Here is a 22,562-nt window from a genome sequence, read left to right as displayed (position 1 = left end):
TTTGACCAGAACATTCTGACATTTGAATACATATGTACTAAAACACCAGAACATTCTGACATTTGGTAAAACACCAGAACATACTGACATTTGAATACATATGTACTAAAACACCAGAACATTCTGACATTTGAATACATATGTGGTAAAACACCAGAACATTCTGACATTTGAATACATATGTACTAAAACACCAGAACATTCTGACATTTGAATACCTATGTACTAAAACACTAGAACATTCTGACATTTGAATACATATGTATAAAACACCAGAACATTTTGTGAATACATATGTAAAACACCAGAACATTCTGACATTTGAATGGTAAAACACCAGAACATTCTGACATTTGAATACTAAAACACCAGAACATTCTGACATTTGAATACCTATGTGGTAAAACACCAGAACATTCTGACATTTGAATACATATGTACTAAAACACCAGAACATTCTGACATTTGAATACATATGAGGAGAAGAATCTATGCAAGTTTACCCAGGAAACGTTTTGGCGGGATAAGGCCTTCAACTCGTAATCTGAAGATTGCAGGTTCGAATCCCTGTTACCCCAAACATTCTCGCCCTTTCAGCCGTGTGGGCTTTATAATGTGACCGAGAAAGCATTCGACACTGCATGACACAATGGTCTTCGGTTCCGTATGTATGACATGGGACTACCGTGAGGAATTATTCGCTGTTTATCTAACTTTTGGAAAATAGAAAATGTAAAGTAAACGTAGAGGGAACTTTCTCGAGTTTTTCACCCAGAAGCTGGAGTCCCTCAAGGAGGGGTGGTTAGCCCTATTCTCTTCATCATGTATGTAAACAATATGCCACTTAAAGACCCAAACCATGGATACGCGTCTCAGTTCGCTGATGATGTAGCATTTGGAAAAGTGCCTCTACACTAGAAGTAGCAGCCACCAACATACAACCACAACTAAATAGATCATGTAAATATTGTGAAAATATAGAGTTAAAATAAATACAGCGAAGACACAATTATTATTTTTTTCAAAATCAACGAAACATCAAAAGTTCAACCCCAGATCTACATGAACGGAGCGCTTCTCCAAACTGCTACATCTGCAAAATTTTAGGGTTAACATATGATTCTAAACTTACGTGGATAAAACATGTAAATAACATAAAAACTAAAATTTGGGAAGAATACACAATGCTAGGAGTCTAACTGGTAAAAATTATGGAACAACACCGGAAAACATCATTAAAATAGACAAGACATGTGTTAGATCTGTAATAGACAATGCAGCTCCTGCATGGATTAATGTAAGTGTGAAACAAATACAAACCAAACTACAATCATTACAGAATACACTAATTACATATGTATACAGAGTACCTAAAACCACTTCATCAAAGTTCATGCATAATTACTCAAACACACAAAAAATACCAGGTAGACTTCTACATAGTACAATAAAATATTTTGATAAATATTGGCGAAAAAATGAGTTGTTATGCGAAATAAACAGATATTGTATATGTAATGATGAGAGACCTAAACACCTTTCACCGATAAATTTATACATTAGATCATTGCTGAGGTAGGAAAGGTCAATGTGTCGTGTGTTTTGTACCGTTAAGTAGAAAAGGACAGTGTGTCGTGTGTTTTGTACCGTTAAGTAGAAAAGGACAGTGTGTTGTGTGTTGTTGTACCGTTAAAGTAGAAAAGGACAGTGTGTCGTGTGTTTTGTACCGTTAATTAGAAAAGGACAGTGTGTTGTGTGTTGTTGTACCATTAAGTAGAAAAGGACAATGTGTCGTGTGTTTTGTACCATTAAGCAGAAAAAAGAACAGTTGACATTAAGTAGAAAACGACAGTGTGTTGTGTGTCGTTGTACCATTTGAAAAGGACAGTGTGTTGTGTGTTGTTGTACCATTAAGCAGAAAAGGACAATGTGTCGTGTGTTTTGAAAACCAAAGAAAAGGACAATGTGTCGTGTGTTTGAAAACCATTCAGTAGAAAAGGACAATGTGTCGTGTGTTTTGTACCATTAAGTAGAAAAGGACAATGTGTTGTGTGTTGTTGTACCATTAAGTAGAAAAGGACAGTGTGTCGTGTTTTGAAAACCATTCAGTAGAAAAGGACAATGTGTCGTGTGTTTTGTACCATGTACCAGTAGAAAAGGACAATGTGTGTCGTGTGTTTTGTACCATTAAGTAGAAAAGGACAGTGTGTCGTGTGTTTTTCTATCATGAGATTAAAAAAGACAGTGTGTCGTGTGTTTTTCTATCATGAGATTAAAAAAGACAGTGTGACGTGTGTGGTTGTACAATCAGGTAGAAAAGGACAGAGTCTTCTGTGTTTTCATAGCAAAAGAAAGGAAAGAACAACGTGTGTAATATGTGTTTGAGCTTTCTTTCGTCTCATCTAAACATTTGAGGTATAAATAACTATCACAAGAACACATTAACCCTACATTCACTACATTGTACTCTCATGGAGGTGCCATACTTTAGTTTTCTTAATACACTACATTGTACTCTCATGGAGATGCCATACTTTAGTCTTCTTAATATACAACATTGTATTCTCATAAAAGACCCATATTTTACTTTTCCTAGGATAAAAGAATGTACTTTTATAGAAGTGATATATAATAATCTTCCTAGTACACAAAACTGTACTCTCATACAAATGCCATATTTTACTTTTTCATGTATACTGCACTGTACCCCCACATTTTATTTTTCATAATATACTAAACTGTACTATCATAGAGTTGCCATATTCTACTCTTTTTAGTATACTAGATTGCAGTCTCATAAGGTTGCCCATTTTCACTTTTCTTAGGATACTAGCTTGTTCTCCTATAAAGGTATCATATTTTATTTTTCCTGGTATACAACACTGCACTCTTATATAAAGGTATCATATTTTATTTTTCCTGGTATACAACACTGCACTCTTATATAAAGGTTCCATATTTTATTTTTCCTGGTATACAACACTGCACTCTTATATAAAGGTATCATATTTTATTTTTCCTGGTATACAACACTGCACTCTTATATAAAGGTATCATATTTTATTTTTCCTGGTATACAACACTGCACTCTTATATAAAGGTATCATATTTTATTTTTCCTGGTATACAACACTGCACTCTTATATAAAGGTATCATATTTTATTTTTCCTGGTATACAACACTGCACTCTTATATAAAGGTATCATATTTTATTTTTCCTGGTATACAACACTGCACTCTTATATAAAGGTATAATATTTTATTTTTCCTGGTATACAACACTGCACTCTCATAGAGATGCCATATCTTATTTTTCCTGGTATACAACACTGCACTCTTATATAAAGGTTCCATATTTTATTTTTCCTGGTATACAACACTGCACTCTTATATAAAGGTTCCATATTTTATTTTTCCTAGTATACAACACTGCACTCTATATAAAGGTTCCATATTTTATTTTTCCTAGTATACAACACTGCACTCTTATATAAAGGTTCCATATTTTATTTTTCCTGGTATACAACACTGCACTCTTATAGAGTTTCCATATTTTATTTTTCCTAGTATACAACACTGCACTCTTATATAGGTATTTTTTCCATATTTTACTTTTCCTAGTATACAACACTGTACTCTTATAGAGTTTCCATATTTTACTTTTCCTAGTATACTACTTTGTACTCTTTAAGAGTTTCCATATTTTACTTTTCCTAGTATACTACTTTGTACTCTTTAGGAGTTTCCATATTTTACTTTTCCTAGTATACTACTTTGTACTCTTTTAGAGTTTCCATATTTTACTTTTCCTAGTATACTACTTTGTACTCTTTAGAGTTTCCATATTTTACTTTTCCTAGTATACTACTTTGTACTCTTTTTAGAGTTTCCATATTTTACTTTTCCTAGTATACTACTTTGTACTCTTTAGAGTTTCCATATTTTACTTTTCCTAGTATACTACTTTGTACTCTTTAGAGTTTCCATATTTTACTTTTCCTAGTATACTACTTTGTACTCTTTAGAGTTTCCATATTTTACTTTTCCTAGTATACTACTTTGTACCTTTAGAGTTTCCATATTTTACTTTTCCTAGTATACTACTTTGTACCTTTAGAGTTTCCATATTTTACTTTTCCTAGTTTACTACTTTGTACTCTTTAGAGTTTCCATATTTTACTTTTCCTAGTATACTACTTTGTACCTCTTTAGAGTTTCCATATTTTACTTTTCCTAGTATACTACTTTGTACTCTTTAGAGTTTCCATATTTTACTTTTCCTAGTTTACTACTTTGTACTCTTTAGAGTTTCCATATTTTACTTTTCCTAGTTTACTACTTTGTACTCTTTAGAGTTTCCATATTTTACTTTTCCTAGTATACTACTTTGTACCTTTAGAGTTTCCATATTTTACTTTTCCTAGTATACTCTTTAGAGTTTCCATATTTTACTTTTCCTAGTATACTACTTTGTACTACTTTAGAGTTTCCATATTTTACTTTTCCTAGTATACTACTTTGTACTCTTTAGAGTTTCCATATTTTACTTTTCCTAGTTTACTACTTTGTACTCTTTAGAGTTTCCATATTTTACTTTTCCTAGTATACTACTTTGTACTCTTTAGAGTTTCCATATTTTACTTTTCCTAGTTACTACTACTTTGTACTACTTTAGAGTTTCCATATTTTACTTTTCCTAGTATACTACTTTGTACTCTTTAGAGTTTCCATATTTTACTTTTCCTAGTATACTACTTTGTACCTTTAGAGTTTCCATATTTTACTTTTCCTAGTAGTATACTACTTTGTACCTTTAGAGTTTCCATATTTTACTTTTCCTAGTTTACTACTTTGTACTCTTTAGAGTTTCCATATTTTACTTTTCCTAGTTTACTACTTTGTACCTTTAGAGTTTCCATATTTTACTTTTCCTAGTTTACTACTTTGTACTCTTTAGAGTTTCCATATTTTACTTTTCCTAGTATTACTACTTTGTACTTTTTAGAGTTTCCATATTTTACTTTTCCTAGTATACTACTTTGTACTCTTTAGGAGTTTCCATATTTTACTTTTCCTAGTATACTACTTTGTACTCTTTAGAGTTTCCATATTTTACTTTTCCTAGTATACTACTTTGTACTCTTTACGAGTTTCCATATTTTACTTTTCCTAGTATACTACTTTGTACTACTTTTACTCTTTAGAGTTTCCATATTTTACTTTTCCTAGTATACTACTTTGTACTCTTTAGAGTTTCCATATTTTACTTTTCCTAGTATACTACTTTGTACTCTTTAGGAGTTTCCATATTTTACTTTTCCTAGTATACTACTTTGTACTCTTTAGAGTTTCCATATTTTACTTTTCCTAGTTTACTACTTTGTACTCTTTAGGAGTTTCCATATTTTACTTTTCCTAGTATACTACTTTGTACTCTTTTAGAGTTTCCATATTTTACTTTTCCTAGTATACTACTTTGTACTCTTTAGGAGTTTCCATATTTTACTTTTCCTAGTTTACTACTTTGTACTCTTTAGGAGTTTCCATATTTTACTTTTCCTAGTTTACTACTTTGTACTCTTTAGGAGTTTCCATATTTTACTTTTCCTAGTTTACTACTTTGTACTCTTTACGAGTTTCCATATTTTACTTTTCCTAGTATACTACTTTGTACTCTTTAGAGTTTCCATATTTTACTTTTCCTAGTTTACTACTTTGTACCTTTAGAGTTTCCATATTTTACTTTTCCTAGTTTACTACTTTGTACTCTTTAGAGTTTCCATATTTTACTTTTCCTAGTTTACTACTTTGTACCTTTAGAGTTTCCATATTTTACTTTTCCTAGTTTACTACTTTGTACTCTTTAGAGTTTCCATATTTTACTTTTCCTAGTTTACTACTTTGTACCTTTAGAGTTTCCATATTTTACTTTTCCTAGTTTACTACTTTGTACTCTTTAGAGTTTCCATATTTTACTTTTCCTAGTTTACATATTTTACTTTGTACTACTTTGTACCTTTAGAGTTTCCATATTTTACTTTTCCTAGTTTACTACTTTGTACTTTAGAGTTTCCATATTTTACTTTTTTTCCTTACTACTTTGTACTCTTTAGAGTTTCCATATTTTACTTTTCCTAGTTTACTACTTTGTACTCTTTAGAGTTTCCATATTTTACTTTTCCTAGTTTACTACTTTGTCCTTTAGAGTTTCCATATTTTACTTTTCCTAGTTTACTACTTTGTACTCTTTAGGAGTTTCCATATTTTACTTTTCCTAGTTTACTACTTTGTACTCTTTAGGAGTTTCCATATTTTACTTTTCCTAGTTTACTACTTTGTACTCTTTAGGAGTTTCCATATTTTACTTTTCCTAGTTTACTACTTTCCTAGTTTACTACTTTGTACCTCTTTAGAGTTTCCATATTTTACTTTTCCTAGTTTACTACTTTGTATTTTACTTTTTAGAGTTTCTATATTTTATTTTTCCTAGTTTACTACTTTGTACTCTTTAGGAAGTTTCCATATTTTACTTTTCCTAGTATACTACTTTGTATTCTTTAGGAGTTTCCATATTTTACTTTTCCTAGTATACTACTTTGTACTCTTTACGAGTTTCCATATTTTACTTTTCCTAGTACTACTTTGTACTTTGTTTCCATATTTTACTTTTCCTAGTATACTACTTTGTACCTTTAGAGTTTCCATATTTTACTTTTCCTAGTATACTACTTTGTACTCTTTACTACTTTAGAGTTTCCATACTACTTTTACTACTTGTAGAGTTTCCATATTTTACTTTTCCTAGTTATACTACTTTTGTACTCTTTAGAGTTTCCATATTTTACTTTTCCTAGTTTACTACTTTGTACTCTTTAGAGTTTCCATATTTTACTTTTCCTAGTATACTACTTTGTATCTTTAGAGTTTCCATATTTTACTTTTCCTAGTATTACTTTGTACTCTTTAGAGTTTCCATATTTTACTTTTCCTAGTTTACTACTTTGTACCTTTAGAGTTTCCATATTTTACTTTTCCTAGTATACTACTTTGTACTCTTTAGGAGTTTCCATATTTTACTTTTCCTAGTTTACTACTTTGTACCTTTAGAGTTTCCATATTTTACTTTTCCTAGTTTACTACTTTGTACTCTTTAGAGTTTCCATATTTTACTTTTCCTAGTTTACTACTTTGTACCTTTAGAGTTTCCATATTTTACTTTTCCTAGTATACTACTTTGTACTCTTTTAGAGTTTCCATATTTTACTTTTTTTCCTTTAGTTTCCATATTTTACTTTTCCTAGTACTTTGTACCTTTAGAGTTTCCATATTTTACTTTTCCTAGTTTACTACTTTGTACTCTTTAGAGTTTCCATATTTTATTTTTTTTTCCTAGTATACTACTTTGTATTTCTTTAGGAGTTTCCATATTTTACTTTTCCTAGTTTTTTCCTTTAGAGTTTCCATATTTTACTTTTCCTAGTGTACTACTTTGTAGAGAGTTTCCATATTTTACTTTTCCTAGTACTACTTTGTACTTTGTACTACTTTGTTTCCATATTTTAGAGTTTCCATATTTTACTTTTCCTAGTTTACTACTTTGTACTCTTTAGAGTTTCCATATTTTACTTTTCCTAGTTTACTACTTTGTACTCTTTAGCAGTTTCCATATTTTACTTTTCCTAGTTTACTACTTTGTACCTTTAGAGTTTCCATATTTTACTTTTCCTAGTTTACTACTTTGTACCTTTAGAGTTTCCATATTTTACTTTTCCTAGTTTACTACTTTGTGTACCTTTAGAGTTTCCATATTTTACTTTTCCTAGTTTACTACTTTGTACTTTTAGAGTTTCCATATTTTACTTTTCCTAGTTTACTACTTTGTACTCTTTAGGAGTTTCCATATTTTACTTTTCCTAGTTTACTACTTTGTACTCTTTAGGAGTTTCCATATTTTACTTTTCCTAGTATACTACTTTGTACTCTTTTAGAGTTTCCATATTTTACTTTTCCTAGTATACTACTTTGTACTTTCTTAGAGTTTCCATATTTTACTTTTCCTAGTTTACTACTTTGTACTCTTTACGAGTTTCCATATTTTACTTTTCCTAGTATACTACTTTGTACTCTTTAGAGTTTCCATATTTTACTTTTCCTAGTATACTACTTTGTACTCTTTACGAGTTTCCATATTTTACTTTTCCTAGTATACTACTTTGTACCTTTAGAGTTTCCATATTTTACTTTTCCTAGTATACTACTTTGTACCTTTAGAGTTTCCATATTTTACTTTTCCTAGTTTACTACTTTGTACTCTTTAGAGTTTCCATATTTTACTTTTCCTAGTTTACTACTTTGTATTCTTTAGAGTTTCCATATTTTACTTTTCCTAGTTTACTACTTTGTACTCTTTAGAGTTTCCATATTTTACTTTTCCTTTTCCTAGTTCCTAGTTTACTACTTTGTACTCTTTAGAGTTTCCATATTTTACTTTTCCTAGTATACTACTTTGTACTCTTTAGAGTTTCCATATTTTACTTTTCCTAGTATACTACTTTGTACTTTAGAGTTTCCATATTTTACTTTTCCTAGTATACTACTTTGTACCTTTAGAGTTTCCATATTTTACTTTTCCTAGTATACTACTTTGTCCTTTAGAGTTTCCATATTTTACTTTTCCTAGTTTACTACTTTGTACTCTTTAGAGTTTCCATATTTTACTTTTCCTAGTTTACTACTTTGTACTCTTTAGAGTTTCCATATTTTACTTTTCCTAGTTTACTACTTTGTACTCTTTAGAGTTTCCATATTTTACTTTTCCTAGTTTACTACTTTGTACTCTTTAGAGTTTCCATATTTTACTTTTCCTAGTTTACTACTTTGTACTCTTTAGAGTTTCCATATTTTACTTTTCCTAGTTTACTACTTTGTACTCTTTAGAGTTTCCATATTTTACTTTTCCTAGTTTCCATACTACTTTGTACTACTTTACTCTTTAGAGTTTCCATATTTTACTTTTCCTAGTATACTACTTTGTACCTTTAGAGTTTCCATATTTTACTTTTCCTAGTTATACTACTTTGTACTTTCTTTAGAGTTTCCATATTTTACTTTTCCTAGTTTACTACTTTGTACTCTTTAGAGTTTCCATATTTTACTTTTCCTAGTTTACTACTTTGTACTCTTTAGAGTTTCCATATTTTCCTTATTCCTAGTACTTTTCCTAGTTACTACTTTGTACCTTTTAGAGTTTCCATATTTTACTTTTCCTAGTTTACTACTTTGTACTCTTTAGAGTTTCCATATTTTACTTTTCCTAGTTTACTACTTTGTACCTTTAGAGTTTCCATATTTTACTTTTCCTAGTTTACTACTTTGTAATTCTTTAGAGTTTCCATATTTTACTTTTCCTAGTTTACTACTTTGTCCTTTAGAGTTTCCATATTTTACTTTTCCTACTACTTTGTACCTTTAGAGTTTCCATATTTTTTCTTTAGAGTTTCCATATTTTACTTTTCCTAGTTTACTTTGTCCTTTAGAGTTTCCATATTTTACTTTTCCTAGTATACTACTTTGTACCTTTTAGAGTTTCCATATTTTACTTTTCCTAGTTTACTACTTTGTACCTTTAGAGTTTCCATATTTTACTTTTCCTAGTTTACTACTTTGTACTCTTTAGAGTTTCCATATTTTACTTTTCCTAGTTTACTACTTTGTACCTTTAGAGTTTCCATATTTTACTTTTCCTAGTTTACTACTTTGTATTCTTTAGAGTTTCCATATTTTACTTTTCCTAGTTTACTACTTTGTACTCTTTAGAGTTTCCATATTTTACTTTTCCTAGTTTTACTACTTTGTACTTTAGAGTTTCCATATTTTACTTTTCCTAGTATACTACTTTGTACCTTTAGAGTTTCCATATTTTACTTTTCCTAGTATACTACTACTTTTGAGTTTCCATATTTTACTTTTCCTAGTATACTACTTTTATTCTTTAGAGTTTCCATATTTTACTTTTCCTAGTTTACTACTTTGTACTCTTTAGAGTTTCCATATTTTACTTTTCCTAGTTTACTACTTTGTACTCTTTAGAGTTTCCATATTTTACTTTTCCTAGTTACTACTTACTACTTTGTATTTTACTTTTCCTTTAGAGTTTCCATATTTTACTTTTCCTAGTATACTACTACTTTGTACTCTTTAGAGTTTCCATATTTTACTTTTCCTAGTATACTACTTTGTACTCTTTAGAGTTTCCATATTTTACTTTTCCTAGTTTACTACTTTGTACTCTTTAGAGTTTCCATATTTTACTTTTCCTAGTATACTACTTTGTACTCTTTAGAGTTTCCATATTTTACTTTTCCTAGTATACTACTTTGTACTCTTTAGAGTTTCCATATTTTACTTTTCCTAGTTTACTACTTTGTACTCTTTAGAGTTTCCATATTTTACTTTTCCTAGTTTACTACTTTGTACTCTTTAGAGTTTCCATATTTTACTTTTCCTAGTTTACTACTTTGTACTCTTTAGAGTTTCCATATTTTACTTTTCCTAGTATACTACTTTGTACTCTCTTTAGAGTTTCCATATTTTACTTTTCCTAGTTTACTACTTTGTACTCTTTAGAGTTTCCATATTTTACTTTTCCTAGTTTACTACTTTGTACTCCTTTAGAGTTTCCATATTTTACTTTTCCTAGTTTACTACTTTTTGTACCTTTAGAGTTTCCATATATTTTACTTTTCCTAGTATTTTACTACTTTGTACTCTTTAGAGTTTCCATATTTTACTTTTCCTAGTTTACTACTTTGTACTCTTTAGAGTTTCCATATTTTACTTTTCTTTAGAGTTTCCATATTTTACTTTTCCTAGTTTACTACTTTGTACTCTTTTAGAGTTTCCATATTTTACTTTTCCTAGTTTACTACTTTGTACTCTTTAGAGTTTCCATATTTTACTTTTCCTAGTTTACTACTTTGTACTCTTTAGAGTTTCCATATTTTACTTTTCCTAGTTTACTACTTTGTACTCTTTAGAGTTTCCATATTTTACTTTTCCTAGTTTACTACTTTGTACTCTTTAGAGTTTCCATATTTTACTTTTCCCTAGTACTCTTTAGAGTTTCCATATTTTACTTTTCCTAGTTTACTACTTTAGGAGTTTCCATATTTTACTTTTCCTAGTATACTACTTTGTACTCTTTAGAGTTTCCATATTTTACTTTTCCTAGTATACTACTTTGTACCTTTAGAGTTTCCATATTTTACTTTTCCTAGTTTACTACTTTGTACCTTTAGAGTTTCCATATTTTACTTTTCCTAGTTTACTACTTTGTACTCTTTAGAGTTTCCATATTTTACTTTTCCTAGTTTACTACTTTGTACTCTTTAGAGTTTCCATATTTTACTTTTCCTAGTTTACTACTACTTTGTACTCTTTAGAGTTTCCATATTTTACTTTTCCTAGTTTACTACTTTGTACTCTTTAGAGTTTCCATATTTTACTTTTCCTAGTTTACTACTTTTCCTAGTTTCCATATTTTACTTTTCCTACTACTTTGTACCTTTAGAGTTTCCATATTTTACTTTTCCTTTCCTTTGTATTTTCTTTAGTATACTACTTTGTACTTTGTACCTTTAGAGTTTCCATATTTTACTTTTCCTAGTTTACTACTTTGTACCTTTAGAGTTTCCATATTTTACTTTTCCTAGTTTACTACTTTGTACCTTTAGAGTTTCCATATTTTACTTTTCCTAGTTACTTTTCCTAGTTGTATTCTTTAGAGTTTCCATATTTTACTTTTCCTAGTATACTACTTTGTACTCTTTAGAGTTTCCATTTTTACTTTTCCTTTAGAGTTTCCATATTTTACTTTTCCTAGTTTACTACTTTGTACTCTTTAGAGTTTCCATATTTTACTTTTCCTAGTTTACTACTTTGTACTCTTTAGAGTTTCCATATTTTACTTTTCCTTACTACTTTGTACTCTTTAGAGTTTCCATATTTTACTTTTCCTAGTTTACTACTTTGTACTCTTTAGAGTTTCCATATTTTACTTTTCCTAGTTTACTACTTTGTACCTTTAGAGTTTCCATATTTTACTTTTCCTAGTTTACTACTTTGTACTCTTTAGAGTTTCCATATTTTACTTTTCCTAGTTTACTACTTTGTCCTTTAGAGTTTCCATATTTTACTTTTCCTAGTTTACTACTTTGTACCTTTAGAGTTTCCATATTTTACTTTTCCTAGTTTACTACTTTGTACTTTTCCTAGTTTACTACTTTTAGAGTTTCCATATTTTACTTTTCCTAGTTTACTACTTTGTACTCTTTAGAGTTTGTACTACCTTTAGAGTTTCCATATTTTACTTTTCCTAGTATACTACTTTGTATTCTTTAGGAGTTTCCATATTTTACTTTTTAGGAGTTTCCATATTTTACTTTTCCTAGTTTACTACTTTGTACTTTAGAGTTTCCATATTTTACTTTTCCTAGTTTACTACTTTGTACTCTTTAGAGTTTCCATATTTTACTTTTCCTAGTTTACTACTTTGTACTCTTTAGAGTTTCCATATTTTACTTTTCCTAGTATACTACTTTGTACTCTTTAGAGTTTCCATATTTTACTTTTCCTAGTATACTACTTTGTACCTTTAGAGTTTCCATATTTTACTTTTCCTAGTTTACTACTTTGTACTCTTTAGAGTTTCCATATTTTATACTTTTGTACTCTTTAGAGTTTCCATATTTTACTTTTCCTACTACTTTGTTCTTTAGAGTTTCCATATTTTACTTTTCCTAGTTTACTACTTTGTACCTTTAGAGTTTCCATATTTTACTTCTTCTTCCTAGTTTACTACTTTGTACTCTTTAGAGTTTCCATATTTTACTTTTCCTAGTTTACTACTTTGTACTCTTTAGAGTTTCCATATTTTACTTTTCCTAGTTACTACTTTGTACTTTAGAGTTTCCATATTTTACTTTTCCTAGTATACTACTTTGTACTCTTTAGAGTTTCCATATTTTACTTTTCCTAGTTTACTACTTTGTACCTTTAGAGTTTCCATATTTTACTTTTCCTAGTTTACTACTTTGTACTCTTTAGAGTTTCCATATTTTACTCCTTTACTAGTTTACTACTTTGTACCTTTAGAGTTTCCATATTTTACTTTTCCTAGTATACTACTTTGTACTCTTTAGAGTTTCCATATTTTACTTTTCCTAGTATACTACTTTGTACTCTTTAGAGTTTCCATATTTTACTTTTCCTACTTTTCCTAGTATACTACTTTGTACTCTTTAGAGTTTCCATATTTTACTTTTCCTAGTATACTACTTTGTACTTTTAGAGTTTCCATATTTTACTTTTCCTAGTTTACTACTTTGTAGTTTCTTTAGAGTTTCCATATTTTACTTTTCCTACTACTTCCTAGTTACTACTTTGTACTACTTTGTACTCTTTAGAGTTTCCATATTTTACTTTTCCTAGTTTACTACTTTGTACTCTTTAGAGTTTCCATACTTTTCCTAGTTTACTACTTTTTCCTTTTACTTTGTACTCTTTAGAGTTTCCATATTTTACTTTTCCTAGTTTACTACTTTGTACTTTAGAGTTTCCATATTTTACTTTTCCTAGTTTACTACTTTGTATTCTTTAGAGTTTCCATGTTTTACTTTTCCTAGTTTACTACTTTGTACTCTTTAGAGTTTCCATATTTTACTTTTCCTAGTTTACTACTTTGTACTCTTTAGGAGTTTCCATATTTTACTTTTCCTAGTTTACTACTTTGTACTCTTTAGGAGTTTCCATATTTTACTTTTCCTAGTATACTACGTTGTCGCTTTAGGAGTTTCCATATTTTACTTTTCCTAGTTATACTACTTTGTACCTTTAGGAGTTTCCATATTTTACTTTTCCTAGTATACTACGTTGTCGCTTTAGGAGTTTCCATATTTTACTTTTCCTAGTTTACTACTTTGTACTCTTTAGGAGTTTCCATATTTTACTTTTCCTAGTTTACTACTTTGTACTCTTTAGGAGTTTCCATATTTTACTTTTCCTAGTTTACTACTTTGTACTCTTTACGAGTTTCCATATTTTACTTTTCCTAGTTTACTACTTTGTACCTTTAGAGTTTCCATATTTTACTTTTCCTAGTTTACTACTTTGTACTTATTTAGAGTTTCCATATTTTACTTTTCCTAGTTTACTACTTTGTACTCTTTAGGAGTTTCCATATTTTACTTTTCCTAGTTTACTACTTTGTACTCTTTAGGAGTTTCCATATTTTACTTTTCCTAGTTTACTACTTTGTACTTTTTTAGAGTTTCCATATTTTACTTTTCCTAGTTTACTACTTTGTACTCTTTAGAGTTTCCATATTTTACTTTTCCTAGTTTACTACTTTGTACCTTTAGAGTTTCCATATTTTACTTTTCCTAGTATACTACTTTGTACTCTTTAGAAGTTTCCATATTTTACTTTTCCTAGTATACTACTTTGTACTCTTTACGAGTTTCCATATTTTACTTTTCCTAGTATACTACTTTGTATTCTTTACGAGTTTCCATATTTTACTTTTCCTAGTATACTACTTTGTGTCTCTTTAGAGTTTCCATATTTTACTTTTCCTAGTATACTACTTTGTACTCTTTAGAGTTTCCATATTTTACTTTTCCTAGTATACTACTTTGTACTCTTTAGGAGTTTCCATATTTTACTTTTCCTAGTTTACTACTTTGTACCCTTTAGGAGTTTCCATATTTTACTTTTCCTAGTATACTACTTTGTACTCTTTAGTAGTTTCCATATTTTACTTTTCCTAGTTTACTACTTTGTACCTTTAGAGTTTCTTTAGAGTTTCCATATTTTACTTTTCCTAGTTTACTACTTTGTACCTTTAGAGTTTCCATATTTTACTTTTCCTAGTTTTACTTTGTACCTTTAGAGTTTCCATATTTTACTTTTCCTAGTTTACTACTTTGTACCTTTAGAGTTTCCATATTTTACTTTTCCTAGTTTACTACTTTGTACTTTGTCTTTTAGAGTTTCCATATTTTACTTTTCCTAGTTTACTACTTTGTACTTTGTACCTTTAGAGTTTCCATATTTTACTTTTCCTAGTTTACTACTTTGTTTCTTTAGAGTTTCCATATTTTACTTTTCCTAGTTTACTACTTTGTACTCCTTTAGAGTTTCCATATTTTACTTTTCCTAGTTTACTACTTTGTACTCTTTAGAGTTTCCATATTTTACTTTTCCTAGTTTACTACTTTGTACTCTTTAGAGTTTCCATATTTTACATATTTTACTTTTCCTAGTTTTGTACTCTTTACTACTTTGTACTTTGTCTTTAGGAGTTTCCATATTTTACTTTTCCTAGTTTACTACTTTGTACTCTTTAGAGTTTCCATATTTTACTTTTCCTAGTTTACTACTTTGTACTCTTTAGAGTTTCCATATTTTACTTTTCCTAGTTTACTACTTTGTACTCTTTAGAGTTTCCATATTTTTACTTTTCCTAGTCCATTACTTTCCTAGTATACTCCTTTAGAGTTTCCATATTTTACTTTTCCTAGTTTACTACTTTGTACTCTTTAGAGTTTCCATATTTTACTCCTTTCCTAGTTTACTACTTTGTACCTTTAGGAGTTTCCATATTTTACTTTTCCTAGTTTACTACTTTGTACTCTTTAGAGTTTCCATATTTTACTTTTCCTAGTTTACTACTTTGTACCTTTAGAGTTTCCATATTTTACTTTTCCTAGTTTACTACTTTGTACCTTTAGAGTTTCCATATTTTACTTTTCCTAGTTTACTACTTTGTACCTTTAGAGTTTCCATATTTTACTTTTCCTAGTTTACTACTTTGTACCTTTAGAGTTTCCATATTTTACTTTTCCTAGTTTACTACTTTGAGTTTCCATATTTTACTTTAGAGTTTACCCATATTTTACTTTTCCTTACTACTTTGTCCTAGAGTTTCCATATTTTACTTTTCCTACTACTTTGTACCTTTAGAGTTTCCATATTTTACTTTTCCTAGTTTACTACTTTGTACCTTTAGGAGTTTCCATATTTTACTTTTCCTAGTTTACTACTTTACTTTGTCCTAGTTTACTACTTTGTACTCTTTAGAGTTTCCATATTTTACTTTTCCTAGTTTACTACTTTGTACCTTTAGAGTTTCCATATTTTACTTTTCCTAGTTTACTACTTTGTACTCTTTAGAGTTTCCATATTTTACTTTTCCTTACTACTTTGTAGTTTAGAGTTTCCATACTTTTCCTAGTACTTTTAGAGTTTCCATATTTACTACTTTTTAGAGTTTCCATATTTTACTTTTCCTAGAGTTTCCATATTTTACTTTTCCTAGTTTACTACTTTGTACCTTTAGAGTTTCCATATTTTACTTTTCCTAGTTTACTACTTTGTACCTTTAGAGTTTCCATATTTTACTTTTCCTAGTATACTACTTTGTATTCCTTTAGAGTTTCCATATTTTACTTTTCCTAGTTTACTACCTTTAGAGTTTCCATATTTTACTTTTCCTAGTATACTACTTTGTATTCTTTAGAGTTTCCATATTTTACTTTTCCTAGTATACTACTTTGTACTTTTCCCTTTAGAGTTTCCATATTTTACTTTTCCTAGTATACTACTTTGTATTCTTTAGAGTTTCCATATTTTACTTTTCCTAGTTTACTACTTTGTACTCTTTAGAGTTTCCATATTTTACTTTTCCTAGTTTACTACTTTGTACTCTTTAGTAGTTTCCATATTTTACTTTTCCTAGTTTACTACTTTGTACTCTTTACGAGTTTCCATATTTTACTTTTCCTAGTATACTACTTTGTACTCTTTAGAGTTTCCATATTTTACTTTTCCTAGTATACTACTTTGTACTCTTTAGAGTTTCCATATTTTACTTTTCCTAGTATACTACTTTGTACCTTTAGAGTTTCCATATTTTACTTTTCCTAGTTTACTACTTTGTACTCTTTAGAGTTTCCATATTTTACTTTTTTTCCTAGTTTCCATACTACTTTAGTATACTACTTTTACCTTTAGAGTTTCCATATTTTACTTTTCCTAGTTTACTACTTTGTACTCTTTAGAGTTTCCATATTTTACTTTTCCTTTACTTTGTACCTTTAGAGTTTCCATATTTTACTTTTCCTAGTTTACTACTTTGTATTCTTTAGTTTACTACTTTTCCTAGAGTTTCCATACTACTTTGTACTTTTAGAGTTTCCATATTTTACTTTTCCTAGTACTTTTACTACTACTACTTGTACTCTTTAGGAGTTTCCATATTTTACTTTTCCTAGTATACTACTTTGTACTCTTTAGGAGTTTCCATATTTTACTTTTCCTAGTTTACTACTTTGTACCTTTAGAGTTTCCATATTTTACTTTTCCTACTTTGTTTAGTTTCCATATTTTACTTTTCCTAGTATACTACTTTGTATTTTACCTTTAGAGTTTCCATATTTTACTTTTCCTAGTTTACTACTTTGTACTTTAGAGTTTCCATATTTTACTTTTCCTTTACTACTTTTTCCTTTTAGAGTTTCCATATTTTACTTTTCCTAGTATACTACTTTGTATTCTTTAGAGTTTCCATATTTTACTTTTCCTAGTATACTACTTTGTACCTTTAGAGTTTCCATATTTTACTTTTCCTAGTATACTACTTTGTACTCTTTAGAGTTTCCATATTTTACTTTTCCTAGTATACTACTTTGTACCTTTTAGAGTTTCCATATTTTACTTTTCCTAGTTTACTACTTTGTACTTTTCCTTTAGAGTTTCCATATTTTACTTTTCCTAGTTTACTACTTTGTACTCTTTAGAGTTTCCATATTTTACTTTTCCTAGTTTACTACTTTGTACTCTTTAGAGTTTCCATATTTTACTTTTCCTAGTTTACTACTTTGTACCTTTAGAGTTTCCATATTTTACTTTTCCTAGTATACTACTTTGTACCTTTAGAGTTTCCATATTTTACTTTTCCTAGTTTACTACTTTGTACCTTTAGAGTTTCCATATTTTACTTTTCCTAGTTTACTACTTTGTACCTTTAGAGTTTCCATATTTTACTTTTCCTAGTTTACTACTTTGTACCTTTAGAGTTTCCATATTTTACTTTTCCTAGTTTACTACCTTTAGAGTTTCCATATTTTACTTTTCCTACTACTTTGTATATTTTACTCTTTAGAGTTTCCATATTTTACTTTTCCTAGTTTAGGAGTTTCCATATTTTACTTTTCCTAGTACTACTTTGTACCTCTTTAGAGTTTCCATATTTTACTTTTCCTAGTTTACTACTTTGTACCTTTAGGAGTTTCCATATTTTACTTTTCCTAGTTTACTACTTTGTACTCTTTAGGAGTTTCCATATTTTACTTTTCCTAGTTTACTACTTTGTACCTTTAGGAGTTTCCATATTTTACTTTTCCTAGTTTACTACTTTGTACTCTTTAGAGTTTCCATATTTTACTTTTCCTAGTTTACTACTTTGTACCTTTAGAGTTTCCATATTTTACTTTTCCTAGTTTACTACTTTGTACTCTTTAGGAGTTTCCATATTTTACTTTTCCTAGTTTACTACTTTGTACTTTAGAGTTTCCATATTTTACTTTTCCTAGTTTACTACTTTGTACCTCTTAGAGTTTCCATATTTTACTTTTCCTAGTATACTACTTTGTACTCTTTAGAGTTTCCATATTTTACTTTTCCTAGTATACTACTTTGTACTCTTTACGAGTTTCCATATTTTACTTTTCCTAGTATACTACTTTGTATCTTTAGAGTTTCCATATTTTACTTTTCCTAGTATACTACTTTGTATTCTTTAGAGTTTCCATATTTTACTTTTCCTAGTATACTACTTTGTCCTTTAGAGTTTCCATATTTTACTTTTCCTAGTTTACTACTTTGTACTTTAGAGTTTCCATATTTTACTTACTTTTCCTAGTTTACTACTTTGTACTTTGTCTTTAGAGTTTCCATATTTTACTTTTCCTAGTTTACTACTTTGTACCTTTAGAGTTTCCATATTTTACTTTTCCTAGTTTACTACTTTGTACTTTAGAGTTTCCATATTTTACTTTTCCTAGTTTACTCTTTAGAGTTTCCATATTTTACTTTTCCTAGTTTACTACTTTGTACTCTTTAGAGTTTCCATATTTTACTTTTCCTAGTTTACTACTTTGTACTCTTTAGGAGTTTCCATATTTTACTTTTCCTAGTTTACTACTTTGTACTCTTTAGGAGTTTCCATATTTTACTTTTCCTAGTTACTACTTTGTACTCTTTAGAGTTTCCATATTTTACTTTTCCTAGTATACTACTCTTTAGAGTTTCCATATTTTACTTTTCCTAGTTTACTACTTTGTACCTTTAGAGTTTCCATATTTTACTTTTCCTAGTTTACTACTTTGTACTCTTTAGAGTTTCCATATTTTACTTTTCCTAGTTTACTACTTTGTACCTTTAGAGTTTCCATATTTTACTTTTCCTAGTTTACTACTTTGTAGGAGTTTCTTTAGAGTTTCCATATTTTACTTTTCCTAGTTTACTACTTTGTACCTTTAGAGTTTCCATATTTTACTTTTCCTAGTATACTACTTTGTACTCTTTAGAGTTTCCATATTTTACTTTTCCTAGTTTACTACTTTGTACCTTTAGAGTTTCCATATTTTACTTTTCCTAGTTTACTACTTTGTACTCTTTAGAGTTTCCATATTTTACTTTTCCTAGTTTACTACTTTGTACTCTTTAGAGTTTCCATATTTTACTTTTCCTAGTATACTACTTTGTACTCTTTAGAGTTTCCATATTTTACTTTTCCTAGTATACTACTTTGTACCTCTTTAGGAGTTTCCATATTTTACTTTTCCTAGTATACTACTTTGTACTCTTTAGAGTTTCCATATTTTACTTTTCCTAGTATACTACTTTGTACTCTTTAGAGTTTCCATATTTTACTTTTCCTAGTACTTTGTACTCTTTAGAGTTTCCATATTTTACTACTACTTTGTACTCTTTAGAGAGTTTCCATATTTTACTTTTCCTAGTATACTACTTTGTACTCTTTAGAGTTTCCATATTTTACTTTTCCTAGTATACTACTTTGTACTCTTTAGAGTTTCCATATTTTACTTTTCCTAGTTTACTACTTTAGAGTGTACTCTTTAGAGTTTCCATATTTTACTTTTCCTAGTTTACTACTTTGTACTCTTTAGAGTTTCCATATTTTACTTTTCCTACTACTTTGTACCTTTAGGAGTTTCCATATTTTACTTTTCCTAGTTACTACTTTGTACTTTAGTACCTTTAGAGTTTCCATATTTTACTTTTCCTAGTTTACTACTTTGTACCTTTAGAGTTTCCATATTTTACTTTTCCTAGTATACTACTTTGTACTCTTTAGAGTTTCCATATTTTACTTTTCCTAGTTTACTACTTTGTACTCTTTAGAGTTTCCATATTTTACTTTTCCTAGTTTACTACTTTGTACTTTAGAGTTTCCATATTTTACTTTTCCTAGTTTACTACTTTGTACTCTTTAGAGTTTCCATATTTTACTTTTCCTAGTTTACTACTTTGTACCTTTAGAGTTTCCATATTTTACTTTTCCTAGTTTACTACTTTGTACCTTTAGAGTTTCCATATTTTATATTTTACTTTTCCTAGTTTCCATATTTTACTTTTCCTAGTACTACTTTGTGTACCTTTAGAGTTTCCATATTTTACTTTTCCTAGTTTACTACTTTGTACTCTTTAGAGTTTCCATATTTTACTTTTCCTAGTTTACTACTTTGTACCTTTTAGAGTTTCCATATTTTACTTTTCCTAGTTTACTACTTTGTACTTTTTTAGAGTTTCCATATTTTACTTTTCCTAGTTTACTACTTTGTACCTTTAGAGTTTCCATATTTTACTTTTCCTAGTTTACTACTTTGTACCTTTAGAGTTTCCATATTTTACTTTTCCTAGTTTACTACTTTGTACTTTTCCTTTAGAGTTTCCATATTTTATTTTACTTTTCCTAGTTTACTACTTTGTACCTTTAGAGTTTCCATATTTTACTTTTCCTAGTATACTACTTTTACCTTTAGAGTTTCCATATTTTACTTTTCCTAGTATACTACTTTGTACCTTTAGAGTTTCCATATTTTACTTTTCCTAGTTTACTACTTTGTACTCTTTACGAGTTTCCATATTTTACTTTTCCTAGTATACTACTTTGTACTCTTTAGAGTTTCCATATTTTACTTTTCCTAGTATACTACTTTGTACTCTTTAGAGTTTCCATATTTTACTTTTCCTTTTCCTAGTTTACTACTTTTTGTACTACTTTAGAGTTTCCATATTTTACTTTTCCTAGTTTACTACTTTGTACTTTTAGAGTTTCCATATTTTACTACTTTTCCTAGTTTACTTTGTACTACTTTGTCTTTAGAGTTTCCATATTTTACTTTTCCTAGTATACTACTTTGTACTCTTTAGGAGTTTCCATATTTTACTTTTCCTAGTATACTACTTTGTACTCTTTAGGAGTTTCCATATTTTACTTTTCCTAGTTTACTACTTTGTACTCTTTAGGAGTTTCCATATTTTACTTTTCCTAGTTTACTACTTTGTACTCTTTAGGAGTTTCCATATTTTACTTTTCCTAGTTTACTACTTTGTACTCTTTAGGAGTTTCCATATTTTACTTTTCCTAGTTTACTACTTTGTACCTTTAGAGTTTCCATATTTTACTTTTCCTAGTTTACTACTTTGTACTCTTTAGAGTTTCCATATTTTACTTTTCCTAGTTTACTACTTTGTACTCTTTAGAGTTTCCATATTTTACTTTTCCTAGTATACTACTTTGTACTCTTTAGAGTTTCCATATTTTACTTTTCCTAGTTTACTACTTTGTACCTTTAGAGTTTCCATATTTTACTTTTCCTAGTATACTACTTTGTACCTTTAGAGTTTCCATATTTTACTTTTCCTAGTTTACTACTTTGTACTCTTTAGCAGTTTCCATATTTTACTTTTCCTAGTTTACTACTTTGTACTCTTTAGAGTTTCCATATTTTACTTTTCCTAGTTTACTACTTTGTACCTTTAGAGTTTCCATATTTTACTTTTCCTAGTTTACTACTTTGTACTCTTTAGAGTTTCCATATTTTACTTTTCCTAGTTTACTACTTTGTACTCTTTAGAGTTTCCATATTTTACTTTTCCTAGTTTACTACTTTGTACTCTTTAGAGTTTCCATATTTTACTTTTCCTAGTTTACTACTTTGTACTCCTTTAGAGTTTCCATATTTTACTTTTCCTAGTATACTTTTTAGAGTATTTTACCTTTAGAGTTTCCATATTTTACTTTTCCTAGTATACTACTTTGTACTTTAGAGTTTCCATACTTTTCCTAGTTTAGAGTTTCCATATTTTACTTTTCCTAGTATACTACTTTGTATTCTTTAGAGTTTCCATATTTTACTTTTCCTAGTTTACTACTTTGTTCTTTAGAGTTTCCATATTTTACTTTTCCTAGTTT

Source organism: Tachypleus tridentatus, chromosome 9 (genome assembly GCF_004210375.1).
Source record: "Tachypleus tridentatus isolate NWPU-2018 chromosome 9, ASM421037v1, whole genome shotgun sequence".
In the NCBI taxonomy this organism is placed as follows: domain Eukaryota; kingdom Metazoa; phylum Arthropoda; class Merostomata; order Xiphosura; family Limulidae; genus Tachypleus; species Tachypleus tridentatus.
The sequence above is the reverse complement of the archived record's forward strand: the minus strand, read 5'-3'. Positions refer to the sequence as shown.